Source organism: Elephas maximus, chromosome X, assembly GCF_024166365.1.
Source record: "Elephas maximus indicus isolate mEleMax1 chromosome X, mEleMax1 primary haplotype, whole genome shotgun sequence".
Lineage (NCBI taxonomy): Eukaryota > Metazoa > Chordata > Mammalia > Proboscidea > Elephantidae > Elephas > Elephas maximus.
In genome coordinates this window covers 83,021,646-83,038,973 of record NC_064846.1, presented here as the reverse complement: position 1 = coordinate 83,038,973, position 17,328 = coordinate 83,021,646, and the positions used below count along the sequence as shown (strand labels likewise).

The window sequence follows — 17,328 nt, the reverse complement described above, 5'->3', positions numbered from 1 at the left end:
TCTTGTATTTTATAATAAGTAAGGGTAAGGGAGGCAAGAAAGAAAAGATTTTTAGTATAAAGACATGTATATGAACACATATAACAAAACAAGGAAGAAATATTAATAACAATTACAGTTCTTATTTCTGCAACTGGACACATCATTGTAGGTGATATTTAGAACCACATTCTTCTACCACCCATTCTGTATTCCCTTTGCCCTCAGCAAGCACCTTAGCTGGTCATGGCGGGGTGTCTTAAACATGTGGATGTGAGCCATTAGTAGTCAAGTTGGAATTGGATTGCTGTAGTTTTCCATTGACTTTAATCACAGGGCATGGTAGTACTAAGACACAACCTAAGTGATCTCCTGTATTCCAGACATACTCTTCTTTACCTCCATTATGCTATATCAATCCAATATCCCCTTGGTTATCAGGATCAATCACACCAGCCAATATGGTGGCTCCCTTCTTTGCCCATTGATCCAGAGGCATGAGGAGCACAAAGTGGTCAGATGACATTCTTAACTTCCAGTTCAATAGAATCAGTGTTGTATTTCCTGTTGGGAGCCTTCCTTTCTTTGAAACTAAGACCTCTAGATCCCTCAGAGCATAGACACCTGGGACTAGTAAGCAAAAATTTTATGTGTGGTTCGCCAAGGGTAATAGTGAGTGGGGCCACTCCCATTTCCACCCCTTGATACTTGGACCCATGAATCCTCACTGTGGGAGAAACAACGCCATGTCCCAGTGCCGAACTGGATGCTAATTTAGAGCATATACAGACTTCTGGAGAACATTACCCCAGCACTGCAAGGTATTGCCAATCATCTGGCACTGTAACTTTGTATTTAAAAGCATATTCTATCATTCTATCAAGCCAGCTGCTTCAGGATAATGGGAAACATGGTAAGACCAGTGAATTCCATGATCATGGACCCATTCCTGCACTTCATTTGCTATGAAGTGAGTTCCTTGATCAGAGGCAATGCTGTGTGGTATACCATGATGGTAAGTAAGGCATTCTGTAAGTCCCTGGGTGGTAGTCTTGGCAGAAGCATTCCACGCAGGGAAAGCAAATTCATATCCAGAGTAAGTGTCTATCCTAGTAAGAACAAAAAGTTGCCCTTTCCATGATGGAAGTGGTCCAATGTAATCAACCTGCCACCAGGTTGCTGGCTGATTTCCCTAAGGAATGATGCCGTATTGGGGATTCAGTGTTGGTCTCTGCTGTTGGCAGATTGGGCACTCAGCAGTGGCTGTAGTCAAGATGGCTGTGGTGAGTGGAAATTCATGTTGCTGAGCCCATGCATAACCTCCAACACTGCCACGATGCATACTTTGTTCATGAGCCCATTGTGAAATGACAAGAGTGACTGGGGAAAAAAGCTGACTCTTATCCACAGAACACATCATCCTATCCACGTGGCTGTTAAAATCCTCCTCTGCTGAGGTCACCCTTTGGTGAGCACTCACATAAGTTTCAAATATCTTCACTTCTTTGGCCCATCCAGAGAGGTCTATTCACATACCTCTTCCCCATACATCCTTGTCACCAATTTTCCAATCATGTTCCTTCCAAGTCCCTGACCATCCAGCCAAGCCATTGGTAACAGCCCATGATTAGGTACATAATCACACATCTGGCCATTTCTCCTTCCAAGCAAAAAGAACAATCAGGTGCACTGCTCGAAGTTCTGCCTATTGGGAGGATTTCCCTTTACCACTGTTCTTCAGGGAAGTCCCATAGAGGGGCTGCAGTGCTGCAACTGTCCACTTTCAAGTGATGCCTCCATATCACACAGAACCATCTGTAAATCAGGCTCAAGTTTCTCTTATTCAGTCAACTGATCATAAATAACTCCCCATGAGGTCATAGGTGCATACCGGGAGAGGGAAGGTAATGTGACAGGAGTAGGAACCATGGGCATTTGGACCACTTCCTCATGTAACTTACTTGTGCCCTCAGGTCCTACTCGAACTTGATCTCATATATACCATTTGCATTCAATGATGGGGTGCTGCAGTGCACATCCAAATTTATGACTCTGTGAGTCAGACAAAACCTAGTTCATTATGGGCAGCTCAGGCCACATGGTAATGTGGTGACTCATGGCTAAGCATTCAGTCTTTATTAAGGCCCAGTAACAAGCCAAAAGCTGTTTCTCAAAAGGACAGTAGGTATCTGTAGAGGATGGCAGGGCTTTACTCCAAAATCTTAAGCATCTTCTTAGTGATTCACCAATAGAGGTTTGCCAAAGACTTCAAAAACATCTTTCTCTGGCACTGTCCGTTCCAGCACCATTGGATCAGCCGAATCATATGGCTCAAGTGGCAAGGTAGCTTGCACGGCAGGCTAGACCTGTTGCAGATCCTTCTCTTGTTCTGGGCCCCACTCTAATAAATATGCTAGAGTAGCACACCCAAATGAGGGATATGTTGTCTCCAAAATCCATAGAAGTCAATCAGGCATTGTGCCTCTTTTTTAGTTGTAGTATGGGCCAGATGCAATAACTTATTCTTCACTTTAGAAGGAATATCTCAACAAGCCCCATACTACTGGCTCTCTAGAGATTTCACTGAAGTGGAAGAAGCCTGAGTTTTTGTCTGGTTAATTCTCCACCCTCTATCAATAAATTCAGAATCATTGATACTTCTTCCTTACTAACTGCAATCAGCAAAATGTCATCAGTGTAATGGACCAGTGTGAAGTCTTGTGGATGGGAAATGTGATCAAGGTACCTGTGTACTAAATTATGACGCAGGGCTGGAGAGTTGGTATACCCCTAATGCAGGACAGTGAAGGTGTATTGACGACCTTGCCAGCTGAAGGTCTGTTTCTGATGGTCTTTACAAACAGGAATCTAGAAAAAGCATTGGCCAGATCAATAGCTGTGTACCAGAAACCATGAGATATATTAATTTACTCAAGCAATGAAACCACATCTGAAACAGCAGCTGCAAGTGGATTTACCACTTAACTGAGTTTACAATAGTCTACTGTCATTTTCCAAGATTCAGCTGTCTTCTGCACTGGGCAAAATAGATGAGAAGAATGGGGATGTGGTAGGAAGTACCACCCCTGAGTCCTTCAAGTCCTTGATGTTGGCATTGATCTCTACAATGCCTCCAAGAATGCAGTATTGTTTTTGGATTACTATTTTCCTAGGTAGGGGCAGTTCTAATGACTTCCACTTGGCCTTTAATACCATAATAGCCCTTACTCCACATGTTAGGGATCCAACGCGAGGGTTCTGCCAGTTACTGAGTATGTCTATTCCAATTATGCATTCTGGAACTGGGGAAATCACTACAGGATGGGCTTGGGGACACACTGGACCTACTGCCAGTTGGACGTGGGTTAAGACTCGGTTAATAACATGACCACAATATACCCGTACTCTGACTGGTTGGCCAAAGCGACATTTTGGGTCTCCCGGAATTAGTGTCAGTTCAGGGTCAGTTTCAAGTAATCCTCAAAAAGTCTTATTATTTCCTTTTTCCCAGTAAATGGTTACTCCCATAAAATGTCATAGATCCCACTGGGGAAGTCTGGTAGAAAGATTAACAGTATAAACTTTTGGCAGTGTAGTGGGGTCCTTCCTTAATGGGACCCAGCCTCCCCTTCATCCACGGGGTTGAGGGTCAGTAAACAGGCTCAAGTCTGGGAATTGATTAAGCGGTTATGACTCTCTATTTTGGTGATTCAAGTTAGACTGCCATTCTCTTGACCTAGAATTCTTCTACTTGTAAAGATCAAGGAACTATTCAGTAGGTTTTCCTCCTATTTCTCTCCTAGGGACACCAGGACTAAGTAGCCAATGCCATAAGTTCATGAGAGTCAGATTAGTTTGATTCCTGCTTTGACTGTGCTGTCCATTACAGTAACTATTCACACCTTATCTTTGACGACTAAGTGCTGCCACTTGACTCCTACCACCCAGGGATCCAATGAGCCCCATTGTAGTTAGGTGTCTTAATTCAGTTAGGCAGCTCCCACTGTAATATCTGACCTAGGCAGAGGAGCAATCACAGCAGTCTTCAAGGATTCTGGGGCTCCCTTCACAAATTTGCTCCTCAGAGCTGTGGTGAAAGGCGTGTCCTCTGGACACTCCGTGGTTGATTCTGTGGGTCCAACCTAAAAAATTCACTTTAACATTCCAGTGTCTCTAAGCTTTTAAAAACCTTCTTCTACAGTATACCAAGGTAGTTCTGGCATTTCAACTTCACTTGTTCATTTGGTCCGCATTTCAGTCAACCAGCCAAATAAATTATTAGATCCTTTTCTAATCTCTCTAGCTAAAACGCTGAATAAAGAATCTGTGCTTAATGGATCCATATCAATAAACTCAGACCGATCCAATTTTATGTTCCTTGCACCATTATCCCACACATATTCCCCAGGTTTCTGTTTGTACATATTAGAAAAATCTGCCTCAAGTGATGCCCCAGGAAATGTCCCACGTGCCACCTCAGGCAATGTCTCACACAAGGACTTTTCAGACACAGCTGGGTTAATCTCATCAGGTGGGGGTGGAAGTGTTAGTTTTACTGAGCAAGGTGGCTTAGCAGTCAAATCTGGAGTAATCTCTTCACAAAGGAGTGAGAGGGCTGGTTCTTTTGACAGTTGCTATTCAACAGAATTTAGGTGCTCAGTGTCCCCAACTTCAAGAGTATATGCCCATATATTCCCATCCCTTCAGGATCCTATTTCTTCCCAATCAATGCCCTCACTTTAACTTTAGACAGTATTCGAGTTTGTGAATTCAATTGGCTTTGTAATTCAGCCACTCTGAGGATAACACTCTAGGTTTGTTTTTTGGCAATACCAGCTCTGTTACTACAAGAAATAAGGCTTTCTTTCAGGGCACAAATAGGAACTTTCAGGTCTTTTATGTCTCGCTTTATCTGGGAGTATGAATTCCTGATGTCATCCTTTTTTTTTCTCTACTTTGTTTAGTGAAAGTAGAACCAACTAGCCAACTTCATTATACTTCTCAGTTTGACAAAAATACTGAAAGGTACCAAATACACAATCACCCAGAGCCTTGCCTCTTATAGATACTTGATCCAATGGTGGTTATATTTTGTGTATTAGTATTAACAGTGCCCTCTATTTTTTTCTACTGTAAATAGAAGCATTAGTGCCTTTAAGTCTAGCCAGACTTGAGAATCAACTCAGAAAACTCATCCTTAAGATTTTTTTTTTCCTCTAGAACCATTAGAGGAGCAAAACCAGTGAAGTCTATATAGACGTATATCCAAAAAAAAAAATCAAACTCATTGCCGTGGAGTCAATTCTGACTCATAGCTACCCTATAGGACAAAGTAGAACTGCCCCATAGGGTTTTCAAGGAGTGGCTAGTGTATTTGAACTGCCACCCTTTTGATTAGCAGCCAACACTTAACCACCATGCCACCAGGGCTCCATAGATATATAGAAAGAAATTTACTTTCAAGCCAATGGCTTGTGCAGTTTTGAGGCTATGGTTCACACAATTGTGGGGGCTGGCAAGTCCCAAATCCATGGATCAGGCAGCAGGCTGAAGACCTCTGAAGGTTCACGTGGTTGCAGGAGTGGATAAATAGAAAATCTATAGGTCAGGTGACAGGCTGGAGGCCTCTACCAGCTCATGGTGTTGCTGGGGTTGGCAAATTCAAAATCTCTAAGTCAGTCAGCAGGCCAGAGGCTCTTTCAGGCTGATGTCTTAAGAATCATTAGTCAGGCAATAAGAGGAGTGCAGTGTTGAGAAAGAACATGGGCTTTGCCAGGACATCCGTTTATATATTGGAGGCTGGCTATGCCCCCAAGGAAACTCCACTTTCAACAGATTGGATGCTCACATCAAATCACAAAATGGAAGGTGATTACATAGTGTCTGCCAAACCACTGAAAATCGTAGCCTAGTGAAGTTGACAGATATTATTAACCATCATACTTCCCTTTTCTTTCTTTCATTTTATGTTCTATTCTTTCCTTTTACTTTCTATATTAAAAAAATTACTGGAGGCAGCCAAGAATGTAGCTATTATGTTTAAAAGATTGATTACATACAGGGATATTGAAGAAGATGGAAGCTAGGTTTCTTTCTCAATGTCAGAAAAAGAAGGAAAATACACTTATATTAAGGGGGATACCTAGAATAAATCTAGAACTGGGAGCATCAGTGCGAAGTCACACATTTGAATTCATATTTTGATAGACATAGAAATGGATATTCACCACCCATCAGTCAGTTTGTCATACTATGGTGGCTTGAGTGTTGTTAGGACTCTGGAAGCATCAGATTCCAGCAGGGTCACTCACGGTGGACAGGTTTCAGCAGAGCTTCCAGACTACGACAACCTGGGAAGAAAAGCCTAGCAAGCTATGTCCCAAAAATTAGCCAAAGAAAATCCAAAGGATAACAACAGAGTATTGTCTGATATAGTACTGGGAGATGAGTTCACTAGGTTGGAAGGCATTCATAAAGCACAGTGGCTGCAACAATGGACATGAACATACCAATTATTGTGAAGGTGGCACAGGACTGGACAATGTTTCCTTGTATTTTATATGGGGTTACCATGAGTCAGAACCATCCAGAGAGCAATTAAGAACAGAAATAAATATAGATGCAATGAGCACCCTTAGTGATCAGATATTGGTTTCTTAATACCATTTTCCACTAAAAGGAACCAGGTCTCATTAGAGAAAGTGTTGGCTACAGGTCTGGGGCAAGAAAGTATAAGATGAACTTGAAACACCTTATTGTGCCGTAAAGTAAAGAAGTTCTCAAAGAATGATAGGGACGTGTCAAAAAGGATGACAAACGAAACGCTCATTGACAGGTTAATGAATTTTAAAAAATTTTGATATATGTGTATAGTGGAAACTTACTCAACAATAGAAATGTAAACACTACCAATACATAAAACAACATGGATAACTCTGAAAAAAGGAATGCAGAGCAAGAAGCTAGAGAAAAAGAAACATATAAAGGAGATTACATATAGACTATGATTTGCTCCATAAGAGATTCTAGAAAGGACAAATTTAATCTACAGTGATAGAAAGCTGAATAGTAGCTTCTTGGGAGTGGAGTTTGAGAGGACTGACAAGAAAGCAGTACAAAGTAACATTTTAAGCAATTAAAATATTCTATGTCTTGATTGTCATGGTGGAGATTTTATTTATATATATATATGCGTGTATGTGTGTGTATCAAAATTCATCAAATAGTACAATTTAAATGGCAGAATTTTATTTACATAAATCATACTCTATAAAGCTCATTTGTAAAAGAGGGACACAGGAGTTTCACTTCCAATCAAGTTGGAGTAACAGAGACCAGATTTACTCTTCCCTCCTGAAATAACTAATAAGCCAGACAACATTCGTCAAACATCAATTTTCAAGATGTTGGTTTTCAAGCAACAAAGACAATGATCCACAGCAAGCACAAATGAGTTGAGCATTATGATTGTCCCATCTCACTGCCTAGAGTTAGTTTCTAGGCTGTAGCACAGATAAGAAGGAATTCATGCAGAGCCCAGGAGTGTCCCTTACTTGAGGAGACAGAGTTTTAAGTCCTCGGAAACCACTAGAAGGATTACCGTAAAGAATAGAGTTGCATATAAAAAAAAAGAAAGCTCCAGAGACTGTGGAAGGCCCCTTTTCAGTCTCCAGTTAATTATTTATCACCACATGCTTGTGAGGCAACTACCCCAGCCTAGGGAGAAAACACTAAAAGAGTATTAGAGGCAACAATATTCAGAGTTTGCATGGGGCTGAAAATAATTCTGATTTTCACAAGCCAGAGAGGAAAATCTTATAACTCACAGGACATCAGGTTATTTACACAGAACATTTTTGCCTTGAGGAAAAAAATAGCGCTACACTAAATGAGGAAATCCTGGTGGCACAGTGGTTAAGAGTTTGGCTGCTAACCATAAAGGCCAGCAGTTCGAATCCACCAGGCACTCCTTGGAAACCCTATGGGGGCAGTTCTACTCTGTCCTATAGAGTCGCTATGAGTCAGAATCAACTCAATGGCAATTTTTTTTTTTTGGACTAAATGATTCTCTGGTCCTACTGAAGAAAGTTTAAAAGAAGACACAAGAGGATGAAATGGTTTCCATACATACAGAAGAACAAAATGAGAACGATGGCAGACTCCTTGTTGGAAGCAATGCAAACCAGAAGACAGTGAAAGATCACCTGTAAAGTACTGAAAGAAGAAAAACACATCTGTCAACCTAAAATTCTATACTTAGAAAAATCATCTTCCAAAAACAAAAATGAGATAAAGATTTTTTCAGGCATGCAAAAGCTGAAAAAATTCATCATCATCATCAGACAACGGACTTGCATTGCAAAAAAAAAAGTGTGAAAGGAAATGCTAACGCAAAAGGGAAATTGGACTGAAATATGCATCTACAGAAAGAAATGAGTAGCACTAGAAATGGTAATTTTGTACATAAATATAAGAGAATGTTTTCTTATTTAAATTTCTTTTTGAACATAAAAGAATACTTAAAGCAGAAATAATAGTAATGCATTGTGGGGTTTATAACATATGTAGAATTAAAATATTTGACAATAGCACAAGGGCGAGGAATGGAGAAAAAGAAGTCTATTTTTGTGAAGTTCTTATACTATATGTAAATCAGAGTAATATCAGATGAACTCAGACTGTAGATAATTAAATGTATATTCTATAAACCTTAAATCAATCACTGAATGAACACACAAGAGTTATAGCTATTAAACCATACAAAAGAAAAAATATTCATAAAAAACACCATCCAAAATGTGACAGAAAAGGAAGAAAGAGGGAAATAAACACATAGGACAAACAATAAACTAAACATAACAATAAGCAAATTGAATCTAAACAGTCTAATCACTCCAATTAAAAGGTTGTTTAACTTAAAAAAACAAGAAAACACATCTTGTTACCTACAAGAAAAAAAAAATTTTTTTAAAACCTACTTTAAATATAAAGACACAAGTAAGTTAAAAGTAAAAGATGGAAATAGATACATCATGGTAACACAAATCAAAAAGAAGCCAGAGTAGTAAATATTAAAGTAGAGAAAATGGATTTATAGCAAAGAATATTACCAAAGATAACAAGGGTTCTTTCATATTTATAAAGGAGTAAATTCGTGAAGAGAACATAAACATCCAAAAAGTTAAAGCAATTAATATCAGAGCTTTAACACAGATGAAATGAAAAAGGACACAAGAGCCAGCTTAAAGGGACAACCAGTGAACAAATCTGGTTATATTTGAGTATTAAAATTATTAATGATAAAAAAAAAATGATAGGGGTGTTATATAACTCACCGAATAAAATAGAAATCCATAAGTCCATCCGGATATAAATAAATTGATAAATATCAGAGAAAGAAAAGTTATTCTTCACAGTAGAATGCCAACTAAAAAATTTATAAGGAATTATGAAATCGGAAAAGTCACCCTTTTGTACCCATCATTGTAAGATTTGATTCAGCCAAGAATCATGAATGGATTATAAAACTAGCTGATTAAAGTTTGATGAAGAACAGGATATTTACAGTTTTTCAAGATATCTCCCCACAAGATACTTATTAAGTACAAAAGGTAAAATAGCATTTTTACAATGTAGAAGTATTACAGACCATATCTTAAATAAATGATCAAATTAAACATCACCAGGAAAGAGACGTAGCAACATCATTCTCTATGTGGTAAAATGCATTGAAAAGAATACTACATCCCTTCTGTAGTATGCTTTCCTAAAATGCATAACAAGAATCTAATCATAAAAAAAAAAAAAAATCACACAAATCCAAATTCAGGGACATTCTACATAATAATTGACCTTTACTCTTCACTTCCAAAATGCTAAGGTCATGAAAGAAAACAAATACTGAGGAATTATCCCACATTAAAGGAGAATAAAATGTCATGACAATTAGAAGTTCTGAGCAAGATGACAGCATGAGCAGCTGCATGCTCCCATCTTCCCACAGAAACACCAAAGAGAATAATAATAAATCCAGTAGAAACTGGCAGAACCAACTTTGTCAGAACTCTGGAAACCAGTCAAAGTGTTACAGAAACTAAGCAAACATTGAAGCAATAATAAGTTGACATATAAATAGTAAGAAAGTGTTGGTTCTCTATGTGGCACTCCCCACCTCTTCCACTGCTCAGAGGGGTCATTGTAAAATAGCAGCAGCCCACGCTACCAGAGAGGGAGCATGGTTTCTGGCTCTAGAAGGAGCAGAGAAGGTTTTATTCATAAATTATTGTGTGTCTATCTTAACCTGTTTGAAGGACTGAAGCAAGGCACTAATCTCAGTTTGACCTGTCTTGGAGCTCATACAAGGCTGAGGGGCAATGGAAAATTAATTAAGGCTGTAACCATCTGTAGCTGCCTGTGGCTAAAGAGTGCCATTAAGGCATATAGTAGGTGTCTAAAGACTGGCAGGACAGGCTGGGGAGAGAGATATTTTTTTTTAATTAAGGCTTTCAAAAGTACTGTATTTAAGAGGGAATTTAGAAAGCTATATATATGCACAGGGAAAGACACATGCTCTGAATTTATAAGAAGACCCTTTTCTTTTACCTCTGGCTGAAACCTATGTGCAGTGCAAGCCTGGCTGAGTGTTGAAGAAGGGCCCCAGAACAGAGTCAATTTGCAAATACTGGGAAAGATTTTGAAAAGATAGTTAGGGAAGGTCTCAAAACAAAATAGACAACTATAGCCTTCAAAATAAAAAAAAAAGCAAACCCTGAGGAAGGGGAAGAATTTTATTTTCAGAGTTACCATACTGTCATATTCAAATGTCCAATATCAACAAAAATCACAGGCATACAAAGAAACAAGAAAGAATGGCCCATTCAAAATAACAAAATAAAGCAACAGAAACCATCTCCATGGAAGCCTACTTAATGGACTTACTAGACAAAGGCTTTAAAATACAGTACTAAATATGCTCAAAGAGCTAAAGGAAAACACAGATAAAGAACTAAAAGAAGGCAGGAAAATGACACAGGAACAAAAAGAGAATATCAATAAAGAATATGTCAGAAATTATAAAAAGCAATCAACCAGAAATACTAGAGTTGAACAGTACAATATATAACATAAACTGGAGGGGTTCAGCAGCAGATTTGAACTGACAAGAAAAACCTGCACACTTGAAGATAAGACAATTGAAATTATTGATTCTGAAGATCAAAAGGGGAAAAAAAAAGGCATGAAGAAAAGTGAACAGAATCTAAGGTACTTAAGGAACACTATTAAGTGGAACAACTTACAGGTTGTGGGACTTCTGGAAGGAGAAGAGAGATAAAAGGAAAGAAGGAACATTTGAAGAAATAATAGCCAAAAACTTTGCAATTTGAAAAAAGACATGATCTACATATACAAAAAGCTCAAGGAAATCCAAGTAGGATAAACCCAAGGAGATCCACACTGAGGTACTTTATAACCAAACTCTCTAAACCCAAAAATAGACAATCCTGAGAGCAGCAAGAGAAGCTAATTGTCACATACTAGGGAATCCTCAATACAGAGAATTTTATCAAAAGTACACAAGGTACTTTTGAAATTCTTAATTAAAAAAAAAAAAAACCTGTTTCCCCAGTCTTTCCTTCCAATCTTTAGGCACAGAAACCTTGGAAGCCAAAAGGTAGTAAAATGACATATTTAAAGTGTTGAAATAAAAAAACAGTCAACCAAGAATTCAATATCAGGCAAAACTTCCTTTCAAGAAGAAGGGTGAAATTAAGACATTTCCAGATAAAGAGAAGCTGAGGGAGATCATGATGATTAGACCTGCCCTACAAGAAAGGCTAAAAGGAGCCCTTCAGACTGAAATGAAAAGACACTGTAGACAGTAACTCAAACCCAGATGAAGAAAAAAATATCTCCAATAAAGGTAATTTCATAGGTAAATATAGAGGCCAATTTTATGATTTTGTGTGTGTGTGTGTTGTAACTCTGCTTGTTATGTCCTACCCTATTTCAAAGACCACTGCACAAAAATAATTATAAACATCTGTTACTGGGAACACATATATAAAAATGCAATATGTGGCAACAACAACACAAAGGGAGTGGAGTGGTACAGGAACAGACTTGTTGCATGTTATTGAAGTGTTAACTTGGTATCAAATTAAGCTAGGTTGCTATAAATTGAGGATGTTAAATGTAATTCTCTTGGTAATCACAAAAAAAATCTAAAAAATATACACAAAAATAAATGAGAAGGGAATCAAAATGGTTCATTACAAAAATATCAACTAAACACAAAAGTAGGCAGTATTGGAAGAAATAAGGGACAAAAAAGGTAAGACACACAGAAAACAAATAGCAAAGTGACAGAAGAAAGTCCCTATCAGTAATAACTTCAATATAAATGGATTAAACTCTCCAGTTGAAAGGCAGAAATTGGCAGGTTGGAAAATAAAACACTATCCAACTACATGCTGTCTACAAAAGACCCACTTTAGACCCAAAGGCACAAATAAGTTGCTTATGAAAGCGTCGGAAAAATATTCCATGAAAATAACAATGAAAAGGAGTTTGCTGTTGTTAGGTGCCATCCAGTCAGTTCCCACACATAGAGACCCTATGTACAGCAGAAGGAAACACTGCCTAGTCCTGCATCATCCTCATGGTCTTTGCTATGTTTGAAGCCATTGTTGCAGCCACTGTGTCAGTCCATCTCATTGAGAGTCTTCCTCTTTTTTGCTGACGCTCTACCAAGCATGAAGTCCTTCTCCAGGGACTGGTCCCTTCTGATAACACGTCTGAAGTACATGAGGCAAAGTCTCACACCCTTACTTCTAAGTACAGCATTCTGGCTGTATGTTTTTCAAGACAGATTTTTCCTTCTTCTGGAAGTTCATGTTATATTCAATATTCTTTGCCAACACCATACTTCAAAGGCATCAATTCTTCTTTGGTCTCCCTTATTCATTGTCCAGCTTTCGCATGCATATGAGGTGATTGAAAATGCCATGACTTGGGTCTGGTGCACCTTAGTCCTCAAAGTGACATCTTTGCAGGAGTAACTATATTAATACCAGCCAAATTATACTTAAAGTAAAAAGTTAAACATAGAATTTCTATATGACCCAACATTCCACTCCTAGGTATATACCTCAAAGACTTGAATACAGGGACACAAACAGATACCTGTACCAATGTTCATTAAAGCATTATTCACAATAGCCAAAAGGTAGGAACAACCCAAATGCCCACTGGCAGATGAATGGATAAACAAATGTGGTATATGCTTGTTATAGATTGAATTGTGTTCCCCCAAAATATGTTTTGAAACCATAACCCTTGTACCTATAATTATGACCCTGTTTGGAAATACAGGAAGTCCCCAACTTACAATGCAATTCCATTCTGAGGACTCCATTGTAAATCCGTTCTGACTTAAGTGGGATACCTCATTTTTTTTCTTAGTTTTCATTCTGATTGCATTTTATTAGTAGTATCATTATAAATTCGATTTGTCTTTGGTGGTTGGAAACATTACATATAAACTTACAGATATATTTTAATACATCTGTACATTCATACACAAAAAATACACAAATCATAAACATTTTCTTTGATGATGAGGAAGAACTGGACCACTATGGCATTTTGTTAGCTGTGGTAATGACTCCACTTGTGGAAGGTTCTGGGTCATCTGGATTATTCCTGGGAATGGGGATGGCATTTCTACCCAGAAAATTAGTGAGAATTGTCTGTATGGTTCTTTTCTTTTTTTCTTCATATATTTTATGGTAACATCTCACTGCTTCCCAAATGTGCCTATCAACTTTAACAAAGCGACCAGCATATGGATCCATATTTTCAAGCAACTGAAGCCCCTGATTTAGCAAGAAAAACTCCAGCTAATTCTTTCACTGTAAAATTTTTGAAAACTCTCTTTTCTCTTCCTCATTATTTCTTTCTTCTTCAGCATTTCTTTCCTCTTCAAAATCCATTAAGTCCTAATGTGTCAATTCCCTTCTTTGTAATCTATGAGTGATATCAAGTTCTACCTCAGCTTTCTTGTCATATGAACGATTTTTTCACTGATCACTTCTCCTCCATCATATTTTCCCGATCAAATGCTTGCTTGGATCATGTTCACATAACAAAAATTTTGTCCATATCCCCTGTGTGATCAGTAAGGTTGTGTGTCAACTTGGCTGGGCCATGATTCTCAGTGGTTTGGCAGTTATGATGTAGTTTGTCAGCCGTATAATGTTGTAATCGCTTCCATGATGTGATCTGCTATGAATAGCCAATCAATTGAAAGGGAATTTCCCTTGAGGACGTGGCCTGCATCCAATATATGTGGACTTTCTGGCAAAGCTCACTGGCTTTTGCTCTGCTCTGAATTCTGCATTCGACTTGTCAGCATCTGAACTCCAGTTCTTGGGACTTGGGCCAGCAGCCTGCTGTGTTACCTGCTGATTTTGGATTTGTCAGCCTTCGAAGCTGTGAGCCAGCAGCCTGCCTTCTAACCTATGGCTCTTGGGCTCATCAGCCCCTACAGCTACGTGAGTCAGGAGAAGCCTCCAGCCTGAAACCTGATGCCTGACCCACGGACTTGGGACTTGCCAGCCTCTACAAAAATGTGGGCCATTTCCTTGACAGTTCCTTGAGATAAACTCTCTCTCTCAAAACCAGAGAAGAGTGTATATATATATATATATTTTTTATATATGTATATATATATGTGTGTGTGTGTATATATATATATATACACCCTTTACTGGTTTTGTTTCTCTAGAGAACCCAGCCTAAAACACCTTGCATGCATTTTTGCATTTTTCCTAACTTACTCCCAGGAAGATACAATATTCCAGGTACACTGAAGGTCATAAGTGTGGTCCATCATAACTTGAAGACATGGTAAGTCTGGGATTACCTGTAAGGTTTTTACTTTATTATGTTAATGAGGTTATACCAGAATACAGTGAATCCTAAACATAATCACTTTTGAGTTATAAAAAGGCAAGAATAGACACAGAGACACACACTGAGGGAAGACAGACACTATTTGATGAGGAAAGCAGATGAATCTACAAGCCTAGTAACTCCAAGGATTGCCAACTATTTTGTTAGTTGCCATAAAGTCAGCTCCTACTCGTAGCAATTTTATGTATAATGGAATAAAACATTGCCCATTCCTGTGCCATCTTCATGATCTTTGATATGTTTGAGCCTATTTGTGTGGCCACTATGTTAATCCATCTCATTGAATGTTTCCCTCAGTTTCACTGACCATGATATCCTTTCCTAGACATTGTTTGTTGTGTCCAAAGTAAGCAAGACCAGACTTCATCATCTTATCTTCTAAGGATTATTCCAGTTTTATTTTTTCTAAGACTGATTTATTTGTTCATCTGGCAATGCATGGTATATTCAATATTCTTCCCCAACACAATTTAAATGAACCAATTGCTGTCCTGTCTTCTTTTTTCATTGTGCAAATTTTTGAATAAATATGAGGCAACTGAAAAGACCATGGTTTGATTCAGGCACATCCTAGTCATCAAAGTGACGTCTTTACTTTTTAGAACTTTAAAGTTGTCTTTTGCAGCAAATTTGCACAATGTTGTTGTTGTTGTAGTTAGGTGTCATTGAGTTGGTTCCAACTCATAGCGACCCTATGTACAACAGAATGAAACACTGCCCAGTCCTGTGCCACCCTCACAACTGTGGCTATGTTTGAGCCCATTGTTGCAGCCACTGTGTCATTCCATCTCATTAGGGTCTTCCTCTTTTTTGCTGACCCTCTACTTTACCAAGCATGATGTCCTTCTCCAGGGACTGATCCCTCCCAAAAACATGTCCAAAGTATGTGAGACATGGTCTGGCCATTCTTGCTTCCAAGGGGCATTCTGATTGTACTTCTCCCAAGACAGAGTTTTTCATTTTTTTGGTAGTCCATGGTATATTCAATATTCGCCATGGTTTGAGTTAGGTGCACTTTAGTCCTCAAGATGACATCTTTGCTTTTTAACACTTTAAAGAGATCTCTTGCAGTTGATTTTCCCAATGCAATGCATACTTTGATTCCTTGACTGCTGCTTCAAGGGGTTTTGATTGTGAATCCAAGTAAAATGAAATCCTTGACAACTTCAATCTTTTCTCCATTTATCATGATCTTGCTTATTGGTCCAGTTGTGAGGATTTTTGTTTTCTTTATGTTGAGGTGTAATCCATACTGAAGGGTGTGGTTTTCAATTTTCATCAGTAAATGCTTCAAGTCCTGTTCACTTTCAGCAAGTAAGGTTGTGTCATCTGCATAAGGCAAGTTGTTAATGAGTGTTCCTCCAATCCTGATGCCATGTTCTTCTTCGTATTCTCCAGCATCTTGAATTATTCGCTCAGCATACAAATTGAATAGGTATGGTGAAAAGATACAACCCTGACTTTAAACCATGCAGTTTTTTTCTTTTGAATGACTGCTTCTTGATCCATGTCCAGGTTCCTCATGAGCACAGTTAAGTGCTCTGGAATTCCCATTCTTCAAAATGTTATCCATAATTTGTTATGATCCACACAGTCAATTACCTTTGCATAGTCAATAAAATAGAGGTAAACATCCTTCTGGTATTCTCTGCCTTCAGCCAGGATCCATCTGATAACAGCAATGATATCCCTGGTTCCACATCCTCTTCTAAATCCAGTTTGAATTTCTGGCAGTTCCCTGTCGATATACCGCTGCAGCAACTTTTGAATGATCTTCACCAAAATTTTGCTTGCATGTGATACTAATTACCATTGTTTGATAATTTCCGCATTTGGTTGGATCACCTTTCTTGGGAATAGGCATAAATATGAATCTCTTCCATTTGGTTGGCCAGGTAGTTGTCTTCCAAATTGCTTGGCATAGATGAGTGAGCACTTCCAGCACTGCATTCATTAGCTGATACATCTCAATTGGTATTCTGTCAATTCCTGGAGCCTTGTTTTTTGCCAATGCCTTCAGTGCACCTTGGACTTCTTCCTTCAGTACCTTCAGTTCCTGATCATATGTTACCCCCTGAAATTGTTGAGCGTAGACCAATTCTTTTTGGTACAGTGACTCAGTGTATTCCTTCCACCTTCCTTTGATGCTTCCTGTGTCATTTAATATTTCCCCCGTAGAATTCTTCAGTGTTGCAACTTGAGGCTTGAATTTTTTCTTCAGTTCTTTCAGCTTGAGAAATGCTGAGCATGTTCTTCCTTTTCATTTTCTGTCTCCAGGTCTTTGTACTTGTCATCATAATACTTTACATTTTAATTTTTGACTGTTGCTTCCACGAGCATTGATTGTTGACCCAAGTAGGCTGAAATCATTGACAA

The 17,328-nt window shown here is 38.5% G+C and overlaps 1 pseudogene; it reads right to left on the bottom strand.

Annotated features, from left to right (window-relative positions):
* Positions 1-494: 494 nt before the first annotated feature.
* Positions 495-17,328, bottom strand: part of LOC126068737 (uncharacterized) — an 87,925-nt pseudogene continuing 71,091 nt past the window's right edge.